This window comes from Topomyia yanbarensis, chromosome 1 (assembly GCF_030247195.1).
Source record: "Topomyia yanbarensis strain Yona2022 chromosome 1, ASM3024719v1, whole genome shotgun sequence".
Classification (NCBI taxonomy): Eukaryota; Metazoa; Arthropoda; class Insecta; order Diptera; family Culicidae; genus Topomyia; species Topomyia yanbarensis.
This window is the reverse complement of record NC_080670.1, coordinates 25111124-25134424: the sequence shown is the minus strand read 5'-3', so window position 1 is coordinate 25134424 and position 23301 is coordinate 25111124. Positions and strand designations below refer to the sequence as shown.

Here is a 23301-nt window from a genome sequence, read left to right as displayed (position 1 = left end):
ACAATACACTCTAAACTACTTCTACCCAAATTTTCAATAGAAAATATCCAATGGGGCATTTTCTACAGCGTTTTTCCGTGATGCAATTTTACGTGGGACACCCTTTACATAAGAAATACAAACTTTTGCCAGCCGCATTCCACTTTCTTCAGAAATATATATTCAGTCTTGAATATAAACTCAAACGAAAAAGGGAATTGGCGCAAAAGGAGCATGATAGCATACGGTGCGATCGTTCTAAATACACCAAGGTTTTTTTATACGGAGGATACGCACCGCGTAAAAAAACGCGTTAATTGCGAAATCTCTGTAAAAAAATCGTATTTATTCCGAAAACCCAATGATAATTCCCATCCCTGCCTTTGAGTGATAATTTTTTAACATATATCCACCTAAAAGGGCGATTTGCTTAGGTAGGTCCTAATAGCACCGGGTTCCCCTATAAATATCCAGTGTAAAACAAAAAGATAAATTTTTATATATTTTGCATTTATAAGATAAGAAAAATGTGCTCACTCGAATTTGAGTTGGTTCGTCTGCTGATACTCATCGAGCGGATTTTTATGCGAGGCTCAAAATCGAATAAAAAAGCTGACAAAATCAGAGGGAAATAAAAAAATCGGGTCTTCGCTGTTTTATTAAGCTGAATAAAATGACCACTAAACTAGAAGTCACCATCTTAGATTAAAACATGACTTCCGACATGAAACAGTAAACGAAAGTCAGAACACAAGATTGCAACACGACAATTAATATACTCTTATGCCGTAGGTGAAAGATTTGAAGACACCCCTGCTACCTGATGCCAGCATTTTTAAGCAAAGAATGTTTTAGTTATATCATAAGATAATTCTTTTTTTAATAATTTGATTTATGGTGAAAGGGGTAGTGAAGAGTGACAATTCGGTAGTGGCAATGTGCTAAAAAAGAAAAAAATGAGAAATCTGCAAATTATTTGCATACTATAAAAGATGATGTCAAAATCGAGATAGAACTACGCAATCTGACCCAACGTACTTGCGATGTGGCTATTAAGGGATTCATGGCACATCATAGAGAAATTAAATCTGGGGACGGGCACAGCGTAGTTGGTAAATCAATTGCCTTGTACGCAGCTCTCCTGGGTTAGATTCCCAACCCCGCACATAGGGTTCGAGATTTTTCCAAAGGAGACCAAAAAGAGGCGAATGACCCTAAGGTTAAAACCTCTACAATTAAAAAAAAGAAATGAAATCCGCTTCGGAGGGTACGTTGATAAACAACTTCCGAAGTAGTAGTAATTCATAATAATTTGAGAACGCGGTCGCAATTAGCTTTCTACCTGTGCCTGTAATATACAGCACAAGGCGCCATTATTACAATGACCACGCTTTGCACGTAACAGCTGTGAAATCCGGTATCCATTCATCAACGCTATTCCAAAAAACCTCATTTGGTTTGGTAATTGAAAATTTTACTAAACCGAAGTGCCCTAGTAACAATTGAGGTTTTATGGCACTCTTGAAGCCCTTCTTAAAACTTAGAATGCACTTGTAGTGTGCTATAAAACCGGAATTGTTACTTGGGTGGCCATCTTGGTTTTCAAAATGGCCTCAGACATCGATATTTGGCAATTACTCATCAATCCCATTCCAATAATATCCATATTGATTGGGTTCTAGAGACTTCCGTTGAACCGGAAGTCACTATCTTAGTTTTCAAAATGACCTTAAACATCGATATCTGACGTCTACTCATCAATCCCGTATCAAAAATACCCATGTTGACGGGGTTTTAAAGAATTCCATTGAACCGGAAGTCGCCATCTTGGTTTTCAAAATGGCCTTAAATATCGATAACTGACGTTTACTTATCAATCCCATTCCAAAAATACCCATGTTGATGGAGTTTTAGAGAATTCCATTGAACCGGAAGTCGCCATCTTGGGTTTTAAAATGACCTTAAACATCGATATTTGACATTTACTCATCAAGCCCGTTCCAAAAATACCCATATTGCTTGGGTTGGGAGAATTTCACTGAACCGGAAGTCGCCATTTTGGTTTTCCAAATGGCCTCAAACATGGACATTTGGCGGCTACTCGTTAATACTGTTTCAAAAGCATCCAGATTGTTGAAGTGCCAAAAGGAATCTTCAAGATCCGCCTTTCCCACTTTTCCAAAAATCTACTAAATTCTTTGCATTCGAGAGGTCTTGGAATAAAAGCAGAAACCGTGTTAATTGAACTTAAAGCTTGATCAAAAATCGTCTAAATCTTTTGCCTTTAAAAGGACTATTTTAGCTGACACCGTGTTAATTGCGAAATCCGTGAAAAAAGAAACTTGTTGCGAAATCGTCTAAGTCTTTTAAAGGACCTAGAATATTTTTACGAAAAACCGTGTTAATTGCGAAAACCGTGTAAAAAAGTCGTGTAAAAACCGTGCAAAAAACCGTGTAAAAACCTTAGTGTACTAGTAATCAATTTTTCAAACGTTTTTACATAAAAAACATCCAGCCTTTTTCACATTTTGGGTATATTTTTTCCCACTGTTGTAGCAATGTAAACAAATATGGCGGATTTAGGAAGTAACCCGATGGAAGTATTAAGATTGCGATAAAAAAATGCATTTTGTTATTTTTACATAGTAGAATTTTGTACAACGCTCCAATTACGAATTAGAGCTGCTGCCAATAGGTATCTTTAATTTGGAAAAATTGACTCAGTCGCTGGAATAGTAGCTGTCATTTCCTGGAATGTGGAGCGGAAAATAACTTTCGTCGTCCAGCACGAACGACGTCCCGTGGTAGTTGTTCGTCATCCAACGGCACTACGAGTTTACGATCCCTATCTGCTCGTCCCTGTACTCGGGGGACCGAGTCTTCTTCCGATAGATGATGTCCTCCATCTTGAAGATTCGGTGAATCAAGGTATGAGAGCAGTGATATTTTTGGCCGACATCACGCAAACTCGTTCCGTCCTTGTTGTCGAACAGCTTTTTCAACGCTTCCTTCTTCTTCTTCGTCATTATCTTTGCCGGACGGCCGCTATCGGCCTTTCGCTCCACGCTCAGGTATGCTAGGATCCGGTAAATTGTACTCACGGGCACGTTTTTGTCTCAAAAGTGGTCTACCGTAAAGTTTTTTACACGATGACCATGCGTTTTGTAAAACCGTACACACGCTCGCGGAGTGCTTGCTGTTTTGACGCCATCTTCGATTGAACTGACTGCATCCGAGCGAAAAGAAACATGCCACCCATTTCTATAGAATATCCTATAGGGAGTCCAGAGAGCAATTCTCTTGGAGAGAGAGAGAGAAAAAATACGCTATTTACTTTAATTACAGAATGGTATTGAAATCATTCTTATTTTTTAATGGAACATCCATTATAACTACAGACACTTTATACACAGACTAGCGAAGTGTCCAAAATTGCAGCCAAACCGACTGTCAAAAAGTGCAGCCAAACGAGCATGAGGGTTTTGAGAGGGGACCCGGTCAAACAAAATGCGGACGAACATGGTCAGGCGATTTAAACAATTTGATGTTTAACTCAACTCGCCTGTGCTAATTGCCCCTAGGAACAAATGCAATTTGCGAATGCGATTTAAAGGCAATTTTAATACTTAGACAAATTTTCGGGCGGCTGAAATGGACTTGATTGTTTTTGCGTTTTTCAAAGATTCATTTGTAGCTTAACCTTAAAATTGTTTTTTTAAACAATTGGCGTGTTCTCGCTTGTATTTTATTTGCCTAATGCACTTCATTTAGCCAACGAATGTGGGAAATTGTGGAATCGTGTGTAAGTATAGTGGAACAAGATATCTGACCTAAAATCTTAATGAAAGTCAGATTGCGGTAAGTTTTGGTGTGCAATACCAATTTCACCATTGATTCTTCCTATAGTTTGGTGGTGATTACCTAGTGTACTGATAAGTTTATGTGAGCAGATAATGAATCCGAAAATAAGTATTATTTGTAATTTTTACATTGGGCAATTAAGCGCTATTATATGGCGCGTTTCCTGGGCGATTTGGGGGCGATTCAAGGGCGGGAAGAGCGGCAAAAAATGACGGCGGCAAATCGCCCAACTGTTGCATTAGAAATAGCCCCCTAATTGCCAGCAATTTGCTGGCAAATTGAAGGGCAATTAGCGCATCCGAGTTGGCAAATAGGCCCCCGTTAGCCAGCAACTTGCCTTTTTTGACTGGGGAAGTGCAAGTGCCCATTTTTGGAAGTTATTCGAGCTGTCAAAAAATGGGTATTTTTATGTTTCTAACAATGAGTACTTTTTATCCATTTCACAACTACTCGATGAAGTAATGTCAATGGGTATATTGATCTTGATAATGGGTGAAAAATCCTTAAGCATTATTTCAAGCGAGTTAACCTGCAAACTAAGGATCGTAGTGGAACCACAGACAAACAGACATAACACTATGGGGGAATTCCCTCAAAAAACATCGATCCGACAATTTCACCGAAAACTAGCTCCACCTTTTATTCACAGTCCCAAACACTTATTTACTGGTGGGTTACCCCTCAGGTTTGGGAACAATTTTTCACTAGTGGTCTATCCCCCACATGCTTGTTCATATGTCAGTAGCGCCATAATTTCAAATGTGGCCACAGTCCCAACTACAAATATATTTAAAATGACCGTTAAAGCGGACGAAGCTTTGTTTTTCTGTTAGTCTGTGATGGAACCTGCAAATTATCGCCCTGCATCGGAGTCCGTGGCGGAAACGGAACATTTCGGCAATGCTCCGAAAACAACGTCTGTTTAGAGTACTGAGGATGTTGAAAATATGCGCCAGTTCGGCATGTTTAGAGCAGCCAAAAGATCCAGCCATCAAAAATATATCCAGTTGGCGGTTTTATTTTGTTAAATAGTTTTAGTATAGGATTTCTACCTAGATTCCTATACTTTTATAAGGAAACAATAATGTGAAATGAATGTTATTTTATGTTTTTCTTTAATTCAGAAATAATTCGATTGACAGTATTTTTCATTCTGGCGCGATTTTCATAAATGGGTATTTTTTACGCATTTTGTTGTAACAATTCTGCGAAAAATAATGGGTAAACTATACTCAGGTTGACGTACAAGGTCTGTACTCATTTATGGGCACAAACTCTTTACGCATTTAAAGGGTTATTCCACTTTTATTGAAAATGCGTAGTTTTCTACGCATTAATGGGTATCTTATTTTATCAGTGTATGCAAAGCTTATGGGAGCTTCCGTGATGCCAGTTTACATTCATGGTTGCTAGTTTAACTGTTTTTCTCTCCGCTAGTCTGTTATATAAAGTATCTGTAGTTATAACCAGCTGATGAATCATAGTTAGGATAAATGAGAAAGGCATAATCGAACCACGAGGTGGATTAAAACAGGTTTTTTAATAGTTTCGCTCAAGATTCCTATAGCAAGATGTTTACCTCTGACGCGGCGGCGCAAATGCTCACATCATAGAAAGCTAACACTTTAACTGATAGAATACCTGGCAATATCATTCCCAACCGTTTGACCGATTGCACAAATCGACCACTAACGACGAAAGCATGTTAACCTTCATCTGACTAGTGGAGCCGCTGCTGTTGGTTAAAGTTCAACTGCGAAACCACTGGTATGACAATGTGTGTATTATATTCAACCGAACCCATCAAGCCCCAACCAGTACCTACAGCGCTACAGTCGACCTCTCACCGATAGAATGAATACCTAATGAGCTACCCGTCAGAGTACCGCCGAGTACCGTTCCTAGCAGATCAGTGGAAGTAAATCGGATGGCCTCTTTGTACGTGTCCGATTGCCAATAGCAATGGAAATGGATTTCCATCCCGCCAGCCACCATCCAGGGCAAATCATAAAGCAGCGGCGGGCACAGCACAACAATTGTTCCCACTGAATCCTTTCGCTAGAGTGGAAATGTCTCAGTGCTCCCGTTGAGTGCACGGGAAAGCATTTCGAGGATTGGTTTGAATAACATTACATGACCAATGTAATATAGAATATGCAAAACATGAACGTCATAGACAAGCAAGTATTTACGAATAAACTTATGTAACAGATGGTGTTTAATTGGTGTAGTCATCGACGGCTAAATGGAAGCTTTCGTTCCAAGTGTTATCAACTACTGTCAGTTTGCGAACATTTGAGTAACGCAATGAAAATTAGAGTCTGTGTATTAAACAACGCCTTTGGTTCAAAATGTTAAAAAAGAGTTGAGTACGGGGACTGTTATAACAAAGCTCCATCCTTCGACAAACGCACGCTGTCCTGCCATCTGCAGCAAGTTCTGGGAATCGATTGCTGTGGTAACCTACAAAGCGGCACTGATCAAAAACTAATCACATTTCCCCCTAGAGGTGCACCACTAGCTACGGAAAGGCAAGGCCAGCGAACAAAGGATTTAAAAAATATGCAAACAAATGAATCTGTCAGTCAAAATTCGAGTACAACGAAGAATGCCAATTGACCGTGAGTTGATAACTGGCCATTGCATGCCCAGTACAACAGTAGAACCTTGCAGAAAGGAACCCCCCGCCGGCACAGGTGAATGGATTCGGACAGCTTTTAAAGCGGAGGGAGCGTGCTCTAGTGCCATTGTCCTGGCTTGACTCAATAAATTCCAAACGGTTATCATTCGGTAGATTTAAAATAATCCTCACCAACCTAAACAACGTGTTCCGGTGGGAGCCTTCTCGGTATCCACACAACAGGGCGTAGCTAACTGGCGAATTCCAGGGGGAGCGAGGACTTGTTTCATCTGGGATTTTTATGGGGTATTTGGTTACTTTGGGTAATCTTCTAATAAACAGTGTTTTGGAGATGTTTTCGGACTGAGAATTTTCAGAATCCTGGCTCCGCCTGCGGAGATACCACTTGCTCGGTTACTGGTGCAGTCTGTAATTGAATGTCATAAATTCTTTCCAGTGCCCATTTGCATGGTATGTTGCATTTCTCTCTTCGCCCGTGTGTCGGGGATATTTCAGAACAGGTTCACTTTTTTATCCCTTAACTGGAATTTCTCTACAATTTATCTCCATGACACAGAATTGTACGGGGCAGGTACAGGAATGTTGTAAGGTGATTCTTTTTTTTGTTTATGGTGCTGTACGGTTCGTTGCAACTCTGCGGTAACGGCAGTATACAACTGTGGACATTAGCACGAAACAAAGCTAGCTTTTGGATCACGTGCTATTTCATACTTTGTTGGTTGGTTGTTGATGCAATTTACCGTCCTTTCTGTCTGTTTAGAGATCAGATACATACTATAAATAATCCTCATCCTAGCCATTTTGAACGAATCTGACAAAGCCGTCAGCATGTTTTTTTTAATTTTTAAAATTCACCATTGAGGCTATTAGGTTTTACACCAACCGACATAACCCCACAAAATGAGCCGGATGAACTTCGTTTGACAATTCTCGGTGGTTTGTTTACATGGAAGTTACGTGAGTTCGAATGTAACAGACGAGAACCCGTTGCACTCGTACTCACGCAACTGGCAAAGTAAACAAACCACCGAGAATTGTCAAACATGAACTTCATTCATCATGAGTTCATTCGTGTCGTCATCTTGTAGAACTCAATATCACCACTGGAGGTATTGACCATTGTATGAAATACCTTAACCTCACAAATTTGGCAAGTGCTGGTCCTTTTGTTTACAGTTTGGATTTAACAAATTTGAATTCCATTGAAATAAGCTTAGTGCTAATAATTAATTACCAAGAAATTTTACCGCAAAACTACTTACCGATTCAGAGAACACTAGAAGTAATTGATAAACAAACAATTAGTTCACTTATTAGATCTTTCATATACATTTTCGCACAGTAGGGAATAGTACAATTTAATTGTAAAACGCTCTAGAGAACATTTATACTTCTAAAAACATTATTCCCAATATATTTTAAATGTTTCATTTTGAGAATACGAATAATCTCTAAATTCAAAATGCAATCAATAGGACCACATCCTGTCACATTTAATGCATGAAGTCACTGTGCAGTGACCAATAGCAACAGTGAATAGATATATAAGCTGGAACAAACTTGCCCGAAAAACCTGTGTAAACATTTAAAAGAAAATACGTTCAAATCCTAGGTTCGCATGCGTAAATCACCATTGCATTCAATTTTGCATGCAAGACCCGTATAGCGTTTGCAGGCCGATCGTAGCGCTGGCTAATGGCAAATTGCTTTTTGTTTCAAGCGATTTCGGATTGCAAGCGATTGAATACAATCTTCGGCTGGTAGTATTCGTCTTGCTTGTTCGCCGTGCGGCTTGAATTGTACTAAATCTAACGATTGGACCAAACAGCGACCCATTGTAGAAGCGAGGCCCGGTGGAGCTTGTACTGAGGCAATCATGGGGATGATTCTTGCAGTGTAAATTCTGAATGGTAATCTCGGAAATATACTGGTAGATAAAGGTAAAATCAACGCTTTTTTGTGAAAAGGGCGATACTTACAAATGTAAACATAAGGCTTTTTTCATACATGCGAATGAGGGCTTTGAAACGCACCAAATTAACCTAAAAATTTGGATTCTACGATATTGCTTTCTTTAACTACAGCAAAAAATACAACGAGCGAAACTGTATTTTTGTTTGTTTATTTAAAGTTTCGCCCTTCACGCTCCATGCAAACAAACAGGACGATACTTTTTTGCTAGCAGTTTAGAAGCGAAACTGTTTTTTTTTCGTATTTTTTTAGGATTATCAAGCTGATACCAGCTGTAAATAGTAACAATGATCTCTTTTTAAAAAACCCGGACGAAATCGGTGGTGTAAAATGGTAGTTATTGTAAAAAAACGTAAGGGCGATACTTCAATGCTGATAGGTGGGACCGAAAAAGTAAACAATCGCCAAAGGGGCGATACTATCATTTTGTCAATTTCAATAGCAAAAACAAATTTTAATTTAATAATTTCAAATACTTTATGAAGTTTTGGGTTTCGATCACTGAATCATGCAATCTAGGATGTAAAAAACACAATTGTTCTTAAATAGGAAATAAAACCAAGTCTGGAAATATTCAATGTTGATTTTCTTTGAATGGTGTCACTGCTAGTATCGCCCTTTTCAAAAAAAAAGCGTTGAAATCTAAGTGTCTGAATGAAATGGGTGTCGCGAGAAATTCTGTCACCGAGGTACTCTCAGTCGGAGTAGAAGGAACTCACCGTCGGAGACTCTGCCAGTAGATAGCGACAAAGCTGAGAGGGGAAGGAACCGGAGGTAAATGACTTACGGAAATTTTCCGATTCGGAGCTAAAAGACTCAAGTACGCTGAGGATCTAGACGGCATACTAAACGGAGAGAATGGCGCAAAGTAAGATGAAAGTCGGGAGTGAAGCTCCCCACGAAGTAATAAATTAATGTAGTTTCATGGGGAAAAGGGCAGAAGAAGAGTAAGGAGTGTTTTTAGTGGTTAGGCGCAAAAATAAGTCCCACACAGTATCTACACACTACAGCACAGTGGGACGAGCCCGGACTTAAGTCCGTATATGAAGGTTATGCGATATTCCCACTAGTATTTTTCTCGTATCAGCTGAGCCATCAGAGACATTTACGCGAGATTTTAGGTGATTTGAACGTTAAATGGATTTTTGACAGCTTTTTGAAAATCATAACTCAAGTGTTTTTTGCATTATTTGACCATAGGAACTACATATGATTATTTTCATTTTTCAAAGAAACGGTTAATTATATGCATTGCATTACTTCACCAAAATTATCCGTGTGATAAAATTACATCGTAAAATCGCCAAAAATTAGTCACTAGTTAGTTTAGTTAGTGTTTAGATAACTGGTTGTCATGATTTTTTTTTATTGAATTCGAACTTCTAATGCGATAACAACAACGACGCCCGTGAATGCCCGCGATCACACTATACTCATTCGAAAGCTTTTAATTTTCTCTTTAAAATGAGTCTATGCTAGTTTTGCGAAAACTTGCGATCAAGGTGCGGAAAACTCGCTCACCGCCATGAGCGTACATGAATTTGTTTCCTTATACATCGTCGGGGGTTTACGCTCTCGTTAAAAAGATACAGACCCACACAACTCGTTCCACATCACACCGTATGCGATTACGAAGAGAGAGAGAATCGGAAATCGTAATGAGTGCCATCGAACATATTCGGCAGCGAACATGTTCGTTCGGAAAAATGATCCAAATCTTCGTGCGCAATCCTGAAACTGAACGATTGAAATATATGGCTGGCCTGAAAATATCGGTAGGAGTCAGTGTCCGCCTGGACACCGCACGGAGTGGCAATTCCTGCTGTGTAGGTTCAACTCGCAGTCATTTCCTTGCTGCGTGTTAATTTTATCATGCGCTATACATGTTATCGCTCGTGTTGAACTCAACCATTGTATGCACAAATACCGTACTTGCGATGTAGACAAGATGGTAATGTAAATTGGGTTAGATTTGTTTGGATTTAGTTTAATTTTCAATGTTCAGGCGCGTTCGTCTCCTTCCATGCGCTACATTCGAGAGGAAACTTAGATGTCTTCTTTTCTATGCTAATAAATAATCTCGAAAGTTGTGCGTTTTATAGCGTATCATTGCGCTAATATAGCTCACTACTTTCGGTGATATGCATTTGCATAGAATTTACAAAATATCGATTGTCGCTGATCAATTTTCTTGTTTTTAACTGTAATGATAATATCTTTTGCTTCAATCATATGATTATCCACGTTTAGATGGTTTTGGTAAGAGGCGAAGCTGGCCCATATTATAACTCAAATTGATGTCTAAATAAATTAAGTGATAACAGTTTCGGTTGAAACCTGACTCAGTTTCGAGATCAAACAAAAACGCATTCGAGCTAGGGCATACGAGTCCGGCGCATAAAGTTCATACCTTTTTGTGTGCATGAAATTAGGTGTGAATAAACAGATAGAAAGGGAATCATATGTATCAACTAATAACAATATCATACAATATAATAGATAAATCGAAATTTTAAAAACAGTTTACCAAACGAAATTTTCACTGAAATGCTGTTAAGTTTATTAAGTCTCTTGGAACTAATAATTGGAATGTGGATTGCGTGAAATTTAGTAACAAGGATCACCGTTCTGGCGAAGTAACTATTGGTGTTTGCTTCAGGCAAGATTTGTTCACAAAAATATATAAGGCTAGTAACTAGGACTATAACCATTCATTTATGCGCTTACAATTGTATTATCTATAGCACTGCAGTTATTGATATTAGTCTGAAAGGATTCCGCTGTAGCAGTGCTGCCAGGGATATTTTCAGTTAGCAGTGAAAATAAAATTTGTAGATAATTCGTTATATTGCATTATTATTGAAAACTGATAAAAACACATAAACGTAGACTATCTTTGTCTTTTTTTCCTGTGCTATGGGCTATTGAACAATTTGGCAGCCCATAGCACTCTGATAGAAGCATCACTCTTAATAATCAGAGGTTTTTAGTGTTTCTTGATACAAACAAATAAAAAAAATTAGCATGAAAGGTTTCGAGTGATCGGTGTGAATGAATTTGTTTATAGACATCATTCAAAAACCGGGGATGGAAAACGTGTGCAACTTTCGTAGCCATATATTTTTCCAATCATAATAACTGGCCAACAACATTTCGATCCGCCTCAAATTTTTTAAAATCACAGTATTTTCAAATCGATTGGAATTTATGAATCGGACAAGATCGGTTGAGATCTAATATTAATAGAAGACCCCATGTTATATAATACTTTCAGAGAAAATCACGGGATAAAGATACTTTCCTAAGATTCAAATTTGAAAAATGATACATGGTTAATTTTACGAAGATGCGAATTTTAATCCAGGTCGCAATTCTATGATTGTGAGTATTGTGCGAATTATATTAGAATTTAAACTAAACTGTTCTCATTAGGGTCAGACCCAAAAAAAAATGTGAAAAGCCTTCAGGCAGCACAGAAAAGCTGTTAGGAAAACTTGGAGTCTCAAACCGAATTACATCTTTGAAATTATATATAAAAAATTGTATGTTTAATAATGTGGTGTGGTGTCAGATGGAAGAAGTGACGACGATCCTGTAAAAGCTTAGCTATCTGCTGAGAATGGTGTTCATTGCGATAACTGGGGCACTTACGACACAGAACTGCGTAGAACTGAAGAACTTATAAATACTATCAATTTGGACAGTCTTTGGTTATCTTTTCCAAGCATCTGGATTTTTGCAAAGATTCTAGGGGAATTCTATTGTGCTTCGGAAAGTAAAAATTGAGTAGTAGCTTATTACTGAAAGAGAAGCGCATACCACAGAGAACAGACGTCCATCTTTAGCGTTCAACTTGTGTAAAAATCACTAACGTTATCGAAGCTAATTGGGATATCTCCACCCGGTGCGTTACTGTCGTCATATTTTTAGTGACCGAGCTCGATAGATTGAAAATCGAATTGTAAAGTCTGAAGATATTTAGGTTTGAAGGAAACCATTTTTGTTGCAAAAATCACTTTCAACTGTCCAAACAAAAGGTTCTTTTGAATTTATTTTTCCAGAAATAGTCTTATTATCTAGTGTAGCGCATTCCTCTGTATTTGACTCCTAAAGTGCATAGACTCTGGGTCTTACTATAAAAATTGATTCCGTTAGACACTAGTTACACTGTTACCAGTTATATTATATATAAGTAATACATTTCTTTGCATTGTAATCAATAAATATAACATCTCAAAATTATCACAGTAATGTATTGAAACTATGAAACAACTTTCACAAAATAAAAAAAATAATTATTTGCGCCTTTGAGGGTTAATATGACTCCCATGGTTGGAAATAAAGTAAAATGTGATATCAATTGATACAAAAAATATCTATAGCGCCTTTTTTAAAAGACCTATTATGTACAACAATAATGTTGCCAAAAACGGAATCCATTGGTTGCCAAAATCTGAGTGTACCGAAAAGGGAGCATGCAAAAATCGGAACGTGCCAAAAACGTAATCTTACTGTACTATCAATGAACAGCCTCCAAGAAACATAAAACACACATATCGTCAATACTTCCTCCATTCCATTACACGTTGAATAACCTTGTCAATACGCTCCAGTATTGACAAAACAACTGAACGTGTAAGGACCGCTAATATGGAACACAAACAAGTCAAACATTCTTCACTAGTATATATGATGATTGACAGCAGGAAAAACAAAAAGCACCACAAAAAGGATAAGCAATCAAAAACAATATTTAGAAAACAATATTTAGAACAGATGGATAAATCGTCGTACCCGGAACATCACGTTCCAGATCCATTCTTGACCGCTCATCATTCCGAATTAGATCCACATAACATCACTGTGAACAGTCTAGTGAAAGAAACCGATTCCACGCACCCCGGCTTGCTCACAAAGTCAACTTACTGTACTATCATACTACAAATTATGCAAAACATCAAACTGTCTTGAAAACAAAAACTCCAAAGTCTGTTAATGATTAGCGGCTCTTAAGCTTCAATAATCCATTGTGGTATAACAAAGTTGGGTTGACGATGTGCATCAAAAATGTTGAACCCGTAAAGTCCGCTATTCGTTTAATCGCTTAGCATATTACAAACACGCACATGCACTCGATTGACACTTCATCGATACAAAACACCGCGGCAGCGTCAATGCAAACAATCGCAAGCACCACTCCCGCTCAGAGATGCCAGGTACTTTTTTCAAATGTCTGCGATAATAATTTTAAAAGTCTGGGAAGAACAAAAATGTCAGGAAAGCTAGTGTAACCAAAAGCCTTTATATTCAAAAATCTGCAAATATCTGCAACAAAACTAAAAAATCTGCAAATATCTGCAACCAAACTAGAAAATCTGCAAATATCTGCGTCATCGAAAAAATCTGCAGCTTAAATTAAAAGTCTGCGAATTTGCAGACTTGTCTGCAAATCTGGCATCTCTGCTCCCGCTCGCGTGCGGTGGGAATTGAATCGATTTTCGATTTAGACGAACATAGATCGCGATCCAAATTTTTGAGGAAGAATCGCATTGCCGAACGGATCCGCTCATCATTGTTCGGATACAATTCCGAACATGTATCGGAAAGAACCTAAATCGCAGCGATCCAAGGTGAGCGTAAGAGAGAAAAAATACGAACATGTGAGCTACCATATTCACTTGGCTTTAGCCGATCGGGAGCTCAACAGATGACACTCATAAACAAGAAAGACAGAATAAAGCATCGGAGGTGGGTGAGTGCGCGTGAGCCTTGAGTGAGCATAAAACGACGCGATTCTTCCTATCCTTGCTTGCGATAAGCAGTCAAAATTTAAAAAAAACTGTCAATGGAAACGCATGGTTATTAGTGATATTGAATTTGAATAATCACTTTATAGCTAGAATAATGACATTAACACATACACAACTTTCAAATAGCATTGAGAGCATGATCTACAAGGGTTTTACTAGTGATCAAGAATAAGAAACCGATTGGGAAGTTTGGTTTTTAGGTGGAAGGTATTAGGAATGTTTAAAAATCAGTAAATATTCTCAACCATCTGAAATATGTCATAAAATGTTTCTGGAACTATTTTTGCTAACTTATGCAATAATTGTCAAATTGAGTGAACACAGTTGAGTTCTAGTCATTTGGTGAGACTATTTTGATCCGAGTTTGCATAGCACTGATATAGCTTAAGGGTATGCGATATTATCCATGTAAAATAAGACCATTTTTAATTTTTACGCGAAAAAAGCGCGGTTTGGATTTATTTTTATTTAAGATATGAAATAAGCAATCTAAGTAACTTAAAACACACCTGTGAAAAAAAATCTTGTTGATTAGTGAATGGAAATCAACATTCCACTAAGACGCTCAAAATGTTTGTTTTGGAAACAAATGAAAATGTAGTTTTCATGTCAAGTAACCCAATAATGAATTAAATGTTCCAAAATTAGTCTAACACATCTTATTTGATCCTTAAAAACAAAATAGTCATTTCTAAAACCCCATAATGAGATGACAATCAATTCGTTTCAATGTGGAAAATAAATTTCAAATTTACTTTTGAAAAAATCATTATAAAAGATAATATATTTATTTTTGAGTCGCTCTAATAAGTAGTAAAGTTAATTTCTATTGTCATAACCAAAATAGCTCACAAAAATTTCTTTAAAAAAATGTTGAGCCTTCACAACAAAATAATTATTTTTGAGCCACCCTAATCTATAATGAATTTTTTTACAAGTGTTCATATAAAAAACGATTTAGCACACGAAAATTAACATATACAAATTTAAAAAAAGATTTCGAAAAGAAAAAATTTTGAGACACCCTAATGAATGGTAAATATATTTAATTTTTAAAATGTTTTAATATCAAAAACGAATTCAGCGCACCAAAATTACATAAAAGCGTCCTATTTGAACCGATACGGTAAAGTTTGGACTTTAGTCCACCTTTTGTTCTAAGTCGTGCCACTGTGATACAGGCAAGGATTTTGAAGCCTGTTAAACCTTAGAATAAGAAAAATAATGTCATGACAGAAGGCTCGAAAAGAAGGTCCTGTTCCATAAGCGCGTGGGTCACGCAAGCAGAATCACTAACGCGCTACCTCATCGCATGTCGAACCCCCCTGCGCGATGAATTTTTCAAGACAAGACTATCGAACAAGAACTCATCATTAGGTGACAAAAACCTGTTCAGGAGGAGAACCTGCTGGTCTTCTCAAAGAGCACCAGGATCTTTGACCTTGGCACACATTTTAGATGTTTGAACGAAACAATCAGTGCGTGCCAACCTTGCCAAGTAACCGTAAGCAGTAAGCCATTGCACAATATTGGTTGAAATTTGAACTAAAATTGGATAAAAACCCTATTACAGCATTTACTATGCAGCAAAGCTCTATATTGGCATTGTAAATGTATAAAGGAAAAATCGGAATGTACCATTATCGCTAGCTATATATACGTATATAAAGCTGTTATAACACATACATACTCAAAGGATCCTTAAAGCCTATATGCACTACGAATGCATTCAGAGCTATTATAGAGCTATTATAACACTAATATAATGCTGTGAATTGATTCGTTTCCCATCCCCTCCTAAGAATTATACTCATTGCATTCAAACATATTTCTAGGAAGCAAAAGCATCGCACTAATCGTGAAGAACTAGGCTAGGTACCGCTGTTCGACACTTACTACAGGAAATTTGAGTAAAAACGTTAATGGTTAAAGGTTAAAATATTCATTATACAGGGTGTTTGGTTCATGGTTAAGAATATCTCGGTGGGTGATAGACTGCCATATTTGGAGAAAAAATTGTTCTACACATACCATCAAATCTCAACCGTTACAGAGTTATTGAACTTTTTGTATAAAAAACTTATTTGTCTTAAAATACCTCTAACTTTAAAAATATACTTTGTATTTTAAATATTTCAGTTCCATTCGAAAGGTGAGAAAATTTCGCATTGAGTGATGCCCTCACATGTTTCAGCTAATGAGTTTAAGTAGCCTTTTCAAAGTAATGTATTGAAAATTAGATAAATTTAAACGATTTTTCGTTCATTTCTTGAAAATCCTAATAGTTAACCTCATCATTTTAATAATTCAGATTGTTAGTCTTGATGAGCTGCTTAATTCGTTCTTTGACATGATACACTTACCTTTTCTTATTTTCACGATTTTCGGTTATTCAACTTGGATATTTTTATCTCATTTTCACTAGTACCAAAAAATTGAAAAATTATGGCACTTATTGTACTTTTTTTTCTTTTTATTCGAAAGCCAGGAAAATTTTACAGTGAAAAATGTATTAATACCTTTCAGTTAAGTGAATTTAGTATTCTTTTAAAAGTAAATTAGTTTAAATTTAGTGCTATTATTAGCATTTTCGTTACTTTTCTGTAAATAGTAAATAATAAACATCACCATTATTATCATGGAAATAATGCATCTCAGCAAGTTCTAGAGTTCTTTCTTTGACTCCATTCAATTATCTCTTTTGGTTTCGACGCAAAATCGTTTTTATCACATCGTTTCATATGCAAAAATAACGATTTCGAATCCACTACATTTGTGGCGAGCTCATGCTGTGTTAACTATTAAATAGCAGCAAAATGAAAAGAGATATGAAACATAGTGTCAAATAAAAAGTTATAGAGAACATTAAGGGGCATCAAATGAACAATAGTAACGATAAATTTTGTTGATTAATAATTAGAATAATTAAAAAACTCCAAAAAACACAAATTTTGAGTTATTTCGTTAGTAAAAAATCATTTAGTACACTTAACTAAAAGTTATTTGTACATACACTGATAGGACATTTTCTCAGCTTTCCAATGAAATCTTGTAAATAACGATATAAAGCATATTTTTAGATTAGAGTCTTTTAAGCACTTGCAAGTCTGTTACAGGAAAAGTATAGTAATGAAATTACAAAGAAAGAGAAGAGATAGAAATATGACGTCCAAGAACAAATTATGAATTGTCCTAAAACCCAACTTTTGGATAATGGATATTGCTATAATCATACTTCATTATTTCGAGAAAATTAGCAAAAACCTTCACAAAAACACTAACTTTTAACTACTTTACAGCTAAAATGTAATTAAAACTAATTACTTAAAAGATATGAGAACACCATTCAATAGGAAATTTTCTCACCTTTCGAATGGAACTAAAATATTTAAAATACAAAGTATACTTTTAAAGTTAGAGGTATTTTAAGACAAATAAGTTTTGTACACAAAAAGCTCAATAACTCTGTAACGGTTGAGATTTTATGGTATGTGTAGAACAATTTTTTTCTCTAAATATTGCAGTCTATCACCCCCCGAGAGATTCTTAACCATGAACCAAACACCCTGTATATGATTGGAAAAGAGTCAATTACAGCTCGACACAGTATTTTAATTTTCCTCGATTTTGTTCATTATAGAGAAGAAAAAAGCGTTGCAGAAACATTACGGATAATGACAGCCCATAAACGCTTTTTAATAGCATGAGTAGTGCCAATAACAGGCTTTCAAATTTGACAGATTCACATTGTCCTTTTGGACATTCTTCTTTTGGATAATTATGCGTAAAACCTCTCAATTTGCGAAATCAAGTACAGAAAAGCCATACTCTATCATTATTAGCCACAGTCAGTTTGCGTCTAACTGAATTATACGCTAGCTTGAAATCTTTCATAAAAAATCTCTCAGCACTTCAGCAAATGCGCACTGTAAATATGTCTTTTTGAAGTTTACATGATTCCACCTCACCCGAATGGGCCATAAGAAAAACCTCCTGCACAGACGTTTTTTTTTCGCTGGCAATCGTTCTATTTACTTTTACAGCACGTGGCGGCCTCTATTCCACAGGCGCTGCAGAATTGGGAGAGCGAGTGCTACACGTGCTGCTCCATGCCGCGAGCATGCGCACCTCGTTTCGTCGACTCGATCGTAGCCCAGTCAGCTGTTGTGATTTGCCCCCGGAAAGCGTGAGTGTGCCCGCTGTTCGGGGTGAGTTCCCCTGGCGGAAAATGCGACGCATCCCAAATTCGGTTCCTTCGGCAACAGCAGCAGCTGTACTATCTCTCGTCCAGCTGCGGTAGTTTATCGTGTGCTTCGGTACGTCGTGGTTGTGACTATCCCCGTACATTGAACCCATTATTGCGTGTCGGACGGTCGGTGGTTCCTGTTCAGTTCAAGCTAGTGCCGCGCGGGAGGTAGGCGGTGCGTGGTGTCTGGATTATTCCGTGGGAAGGTGCGTGTGCTTTTGGATAACCGCCGCACCGTCGTTACCGTTTTACCCGTTTGCCGTAGCCGTCGTTGCCGCGATAAAGTTCGGTAGCGCGTGTCGTCCGGAAGTCGTCGTCGGTTTGAGGGATCCGCGTCCGGGGTGGTTGTTAACTGCAAGCCGTGGAATAAGTTTCGTTCTACCGGTCCGGAAGGGATTTAAGTGCCGAAACTCGGTCGATTTACGGCGGTGTGTTGTTTCTTTTTTTGGAAAAGTCAATTTACCTGAGCAAAGTGTTAAACATAGATTCGTGACACGAAAAGGGTAGTGCATTTTCTCCGCCAACCCCCGCTGATGAAAGTTCAATCCAAGGATATACTGTGCCGACATTTACATCGTTTCATAGTGGCGATGCGCTGAGTGAAGGTGAAAGAAACGGAATACGCAAATGCACCATTTTTGCAATTCAAATCCTAGCCAGTTCGTGGAGTTGCAGATTGTCGCTGCATAAGACAGCTGGACCGAGGGTGGGGATGAAGAAGCTGTAACTGTTGATGCCTGGCTTGTTGGATTTTAGGAGAGGCTAAATTTATTCCGGCGCGGTAGTGCGAAACCGGCGGAAGGGCGGGAAGACAAGGTTACGTTGATTTGCATGTCCGCCGCGTTTCGAGAAGCCTTTCGATTTCCCACGCCAACCCCTCAAGGTCTACGAGGTCGAATGCGTTACCCGTCGCCGACTGGGTCATCTAGGAATGATACCAGATCGCAGTGAGTTTTGTGTCAAATCGAATTAGAGTCTATTATACCTACGGATTCTCCGATCCTGATAGATAACGCAGCCGATGAAAAGGTCTTCCGTAATAGAGTGATAGTGAGCCGTTTTATCTGGTTCTGTGAGTGTAGGTTGGGATGGCTGGATAAATTTGAATGTAATTCGATTTCGCTTCCGGAAAAAAAACCGGCGAAGCAGCTGTTTCCTCGATGGAAAACGGAAAATAGTGAATATATGCTAGTGAATGGAGCCACTTTGCCGAGAAAAAAGATCGTAGGGAAGTATTTTTCACGATAAATAAAATAAAACAATTTGGTGAAGATAGGCTGACACGAGCAGGTTGCTGGAAATATAAAACAGGTGGATTATATCGGAAAGGATAATGTGAATGTGAAGTATGTGTGAATAAAAAAAGAAATTATACTGCTGGTGGTGCCGATAAAACTCACTCGGAAAATCTCCCGTTGCATGTCGTGTCGTGTGATGAGGTTGTGGTTTCGAAAACCCAGTGGAATTACATCTCACCGACAGAAGGATTATTTTCGGCGCAGTTCTCCAGTGAATCGGTTCGATACCGTTCGAGTTGGGTCAGTATCGTGCTTAACAACTAGTGGTTAGTGAAAGAGTGATTGAAATTAAATTGTTTGCTGATGCTGTTGATATTCTGATTCTAGTTCCGTGTTAGGATAATTAATTTTGTAGTGTAAATATAGCATTATAAAAGATAGTAGGTCTCGGTAAATTTCCGAGTGGTGCTCCGGTAGACTGAATGGCTCAATTTCATACATATCACTAGGAAATAGGAACAGTATACTAAACCAACCAGGAGACGCGCCCTTCGAACGTCGCCGTGCAACTTTCAAGTAAGTATAAAACTAATTTTCCATTTGATGTAATTTTTTGGTCCACCTGAAAAGTTTCCAGAGCTTGCGGGTGTGAAACCATTTGTTTTAGCATATTTTTTTCTTCGTTGGAGGATGAGTGCAAAAAAAAAGTCCCGAACATAAGATGCGGCGCCGTGAATACAAAGTTGAAAATTGCAATAAAACATGCTGTTTATCGGACGGAGGGATTTTCTCGGGCCGGGGAAAAATGTGTCTTTGGAGACCTTTTCTTGTCTTCGACAAGTTTTGCGGGGAGAGAGTCATAAGGCGATTCGATTTGGTTGTAATAAGGTATTTTTAGAAGTGACAAAATTAACCTCATTTCGGGGAGTCGTTTTGTGGGGTAGGATTAATGTTGATGGCCATTTGTGCCATTTTCAGCTCGATTTTAATCCAGTTCGGCACATTGTTTGCCATTGGGAGAGCTTATTTGAAATTTTCGCGGATTTAATTTTGTGATTGGAAGTTGGGAGGTTAGTTTGGCTGTAGTTGATGCTTAGGATGCTCACAGTTTTCCATAATGTGTTGTGTTGATTGTTCACAGAGCTGACATGCGGCAGTTTGATTGTCATTGGTGCACCGTGTGGTCTGTGCTTAAGGGGTGTCATATTACAAGGTAACAAAGGAAGGAATAGGGTGGACCGATCGAACATTGTAAACTTAATATATTATTTCATCTTTGACCGATACCGCACAGATTACACTTAATCTTATTGTTAGAGTGTTCCAAACGTACAGTGCCTAGGAATGCACAGATACAGACGATGCCTTATAATAAGAATAGGATCAAACAAATCAATTCTTGAAAAATGTTGGATTAGTCAATATTTGTTCGCCATGTTACAATGGTATGTATATTTATTTATTTATTCATTTATTTATAATTAATATCAACAGACACAGTGAGGTCCTAATGATAATTTCTTAATCTATTTAAAAAGTCAAATTGTAATCTGCTACGTGGAATGTGAAGATCGAACTCGGATGCCGCTCTGTTGAAGGTCCGCTGCAAACCAATGATGGCACCGTTTACTCCATAGTTAGTCCAGCGAAGAGGTAATCGGAGGAATAAATTATTGCGAAGGGCGCGAGGGCGAACGTTTATGTTTATCGCACTGAGAAGCTCGGGGCAGTCAATTCGATCTTGCAAAATATCCGAAATCGTCATAGCACGGAATAGATCCCGCCGCACTTGCAATGTATCGAGTCCAATAAGCAAACCTCGGCCTTCATAACTTGGCAGCTGGTGAGGGTTGCTCCAAGGCAATCGACGAAGGGCAAATCGAACAAATCTGCGCTGTACTGTCTCAATTCGATGGACACCGTTGAGATAATGAGAGTTCCACACAACTGAACAATATTCCATAGTTGATCGAACGAGTGAGCAGTAGAGAGATTTCAAGCAGTAAATATTTGAAAAGTGCTTAGATATTCTCATTATGAACCCCAAACAGCGTGATGCCTTTGCGACAATATAGCTGATATGCTGTTTAAACGTCAGTTGTTCATCGAAAAAAACTCCGAGATCTTTGACACAATTCGCTCTGTCAATCGTGGATTCAGCTAGACAGTAATCGAAACGAATTAGCGTTTTTTTCCTCGAGAACGTAATGACCGTACATTTCTTGGGTTTAGGGTCATCGGTTGAACTCGCGCCATTCCGCAAAGGTCACCAGTTGGCGTTGAAGGAAAGCTGCATCATCAGAATTCCGGATTCTATGGTATAACTTGAGGTCGTCGGCGAAAGACAACCGTGGTCCTTCTAAACAAAAGTTGACGTCGTTGAAATGCAGAAGAAAAATCAATGGACCGAGATTGCTGCCTTGTGGAATACCAGATGAAGCGAAGAACTCTTCGGATACACAATCACCTATCTTGACTGCTAGACGACGATCACTGAGATACGATTGCATCCAACGGAGAATATTAGTACCAAAGCCAAGTCTATCCACCTTGGCCACTGCAATAGCGTGATTAATCTTGTCAAAAGCAGCTGAAAGGTCCGTGTAGATAACGTCAGTTTGCAGGCCGTCCGACATGGCATCTGTAACATATGTTGTGAACGACAGAAGATTCGTAGATGTTGAACGTTTCGGCATCAATCTATGCTGAGTCTCGGAGATATACTGTTTGCAGTAGCTGGAGACGGGTTCCAACACAGCCATTTCAAACAGCTTAGGAACTGCGCTTAGCGTTGTAATACCACGGTAGTTGTCAACTACCTTTTTATCACCTTTTTTGTGAACTGGAAACATGAAGGAGGATTTCCAGAGTTCGGGAAATACTCCGGTTGTTAGCGACAATTGAAACAGATGACAAAGCGGTTCAATTAGACCGGCGGAGCATTTTTTTAGAATAATAGTTGGTATACCATCTGGGCCTGCCGAAGTTGAAGCCTTCATTTTGCCAATCGCCAGTTGTACCATATTATTGTCGATATTGATAGAGTTCAAAGACTGGTATGATTGAGGTACATTGAGAGCCGCGCGTGAAGCCTGGGTCGGTGTCAGTTTCTCGTTGGAGAAAACACTCGCGAACTTTTCAGAGAATAGTTGGCAGATCTCCTGTAAACTAGAGCTCATACGTCCTCCATGGCTCATCGTTGAAAGCAACCCGGATTCCTTTCTTTGCTCGTTTACATGCTTCCAGAATGTTTTAGGTTCGGACTTCAACTTACGTTGCACGTTTCGCAAGAAATCGGCATGGCAACGCTTCGATGTCTTTTTATAGATTTGGTTAACATGAACGTAGTGTTGTCGCAACACGTAGCCCCCAAACTTGGAGTACTTCTTCAGAGCGGCTCTTTTAGTCGCTTTTAACCGTCTCAGCTCGGCAGTGTGCCACGCTGGGTGCTTAGATTGAAGGCCACTTCTTTTGGGTACATAGCGATCGATAGCATAGCTCATAACATTGGAGAAGGTCTGCACTGCAACGTTGACATCATCATTGTCGAGAATT

General features: G+C 38.4%; 1 protein-coding gene across 1 annotated transcript in view; it reads left to right on the top strand.

The window, feature by feature from the left end:
• The first annotated feature begins 18562 nt into the window (after window positions 1–18562).
• The window catches only part of LOC131677126 (uncharacterized), a 565677-nt gene continuing 560938 nt past the window's right edge, over window positions 18563–23301 (top strand). Inside the window, exon 1 of the mRNA XM_058956746.1 lies at window positions 18563–20322. The gene's annotated coding sequence lies outside the window, so the exon portion shown is untranslated. The remainder of the gene's footprint in view (window positions 20323–23301) is intronic.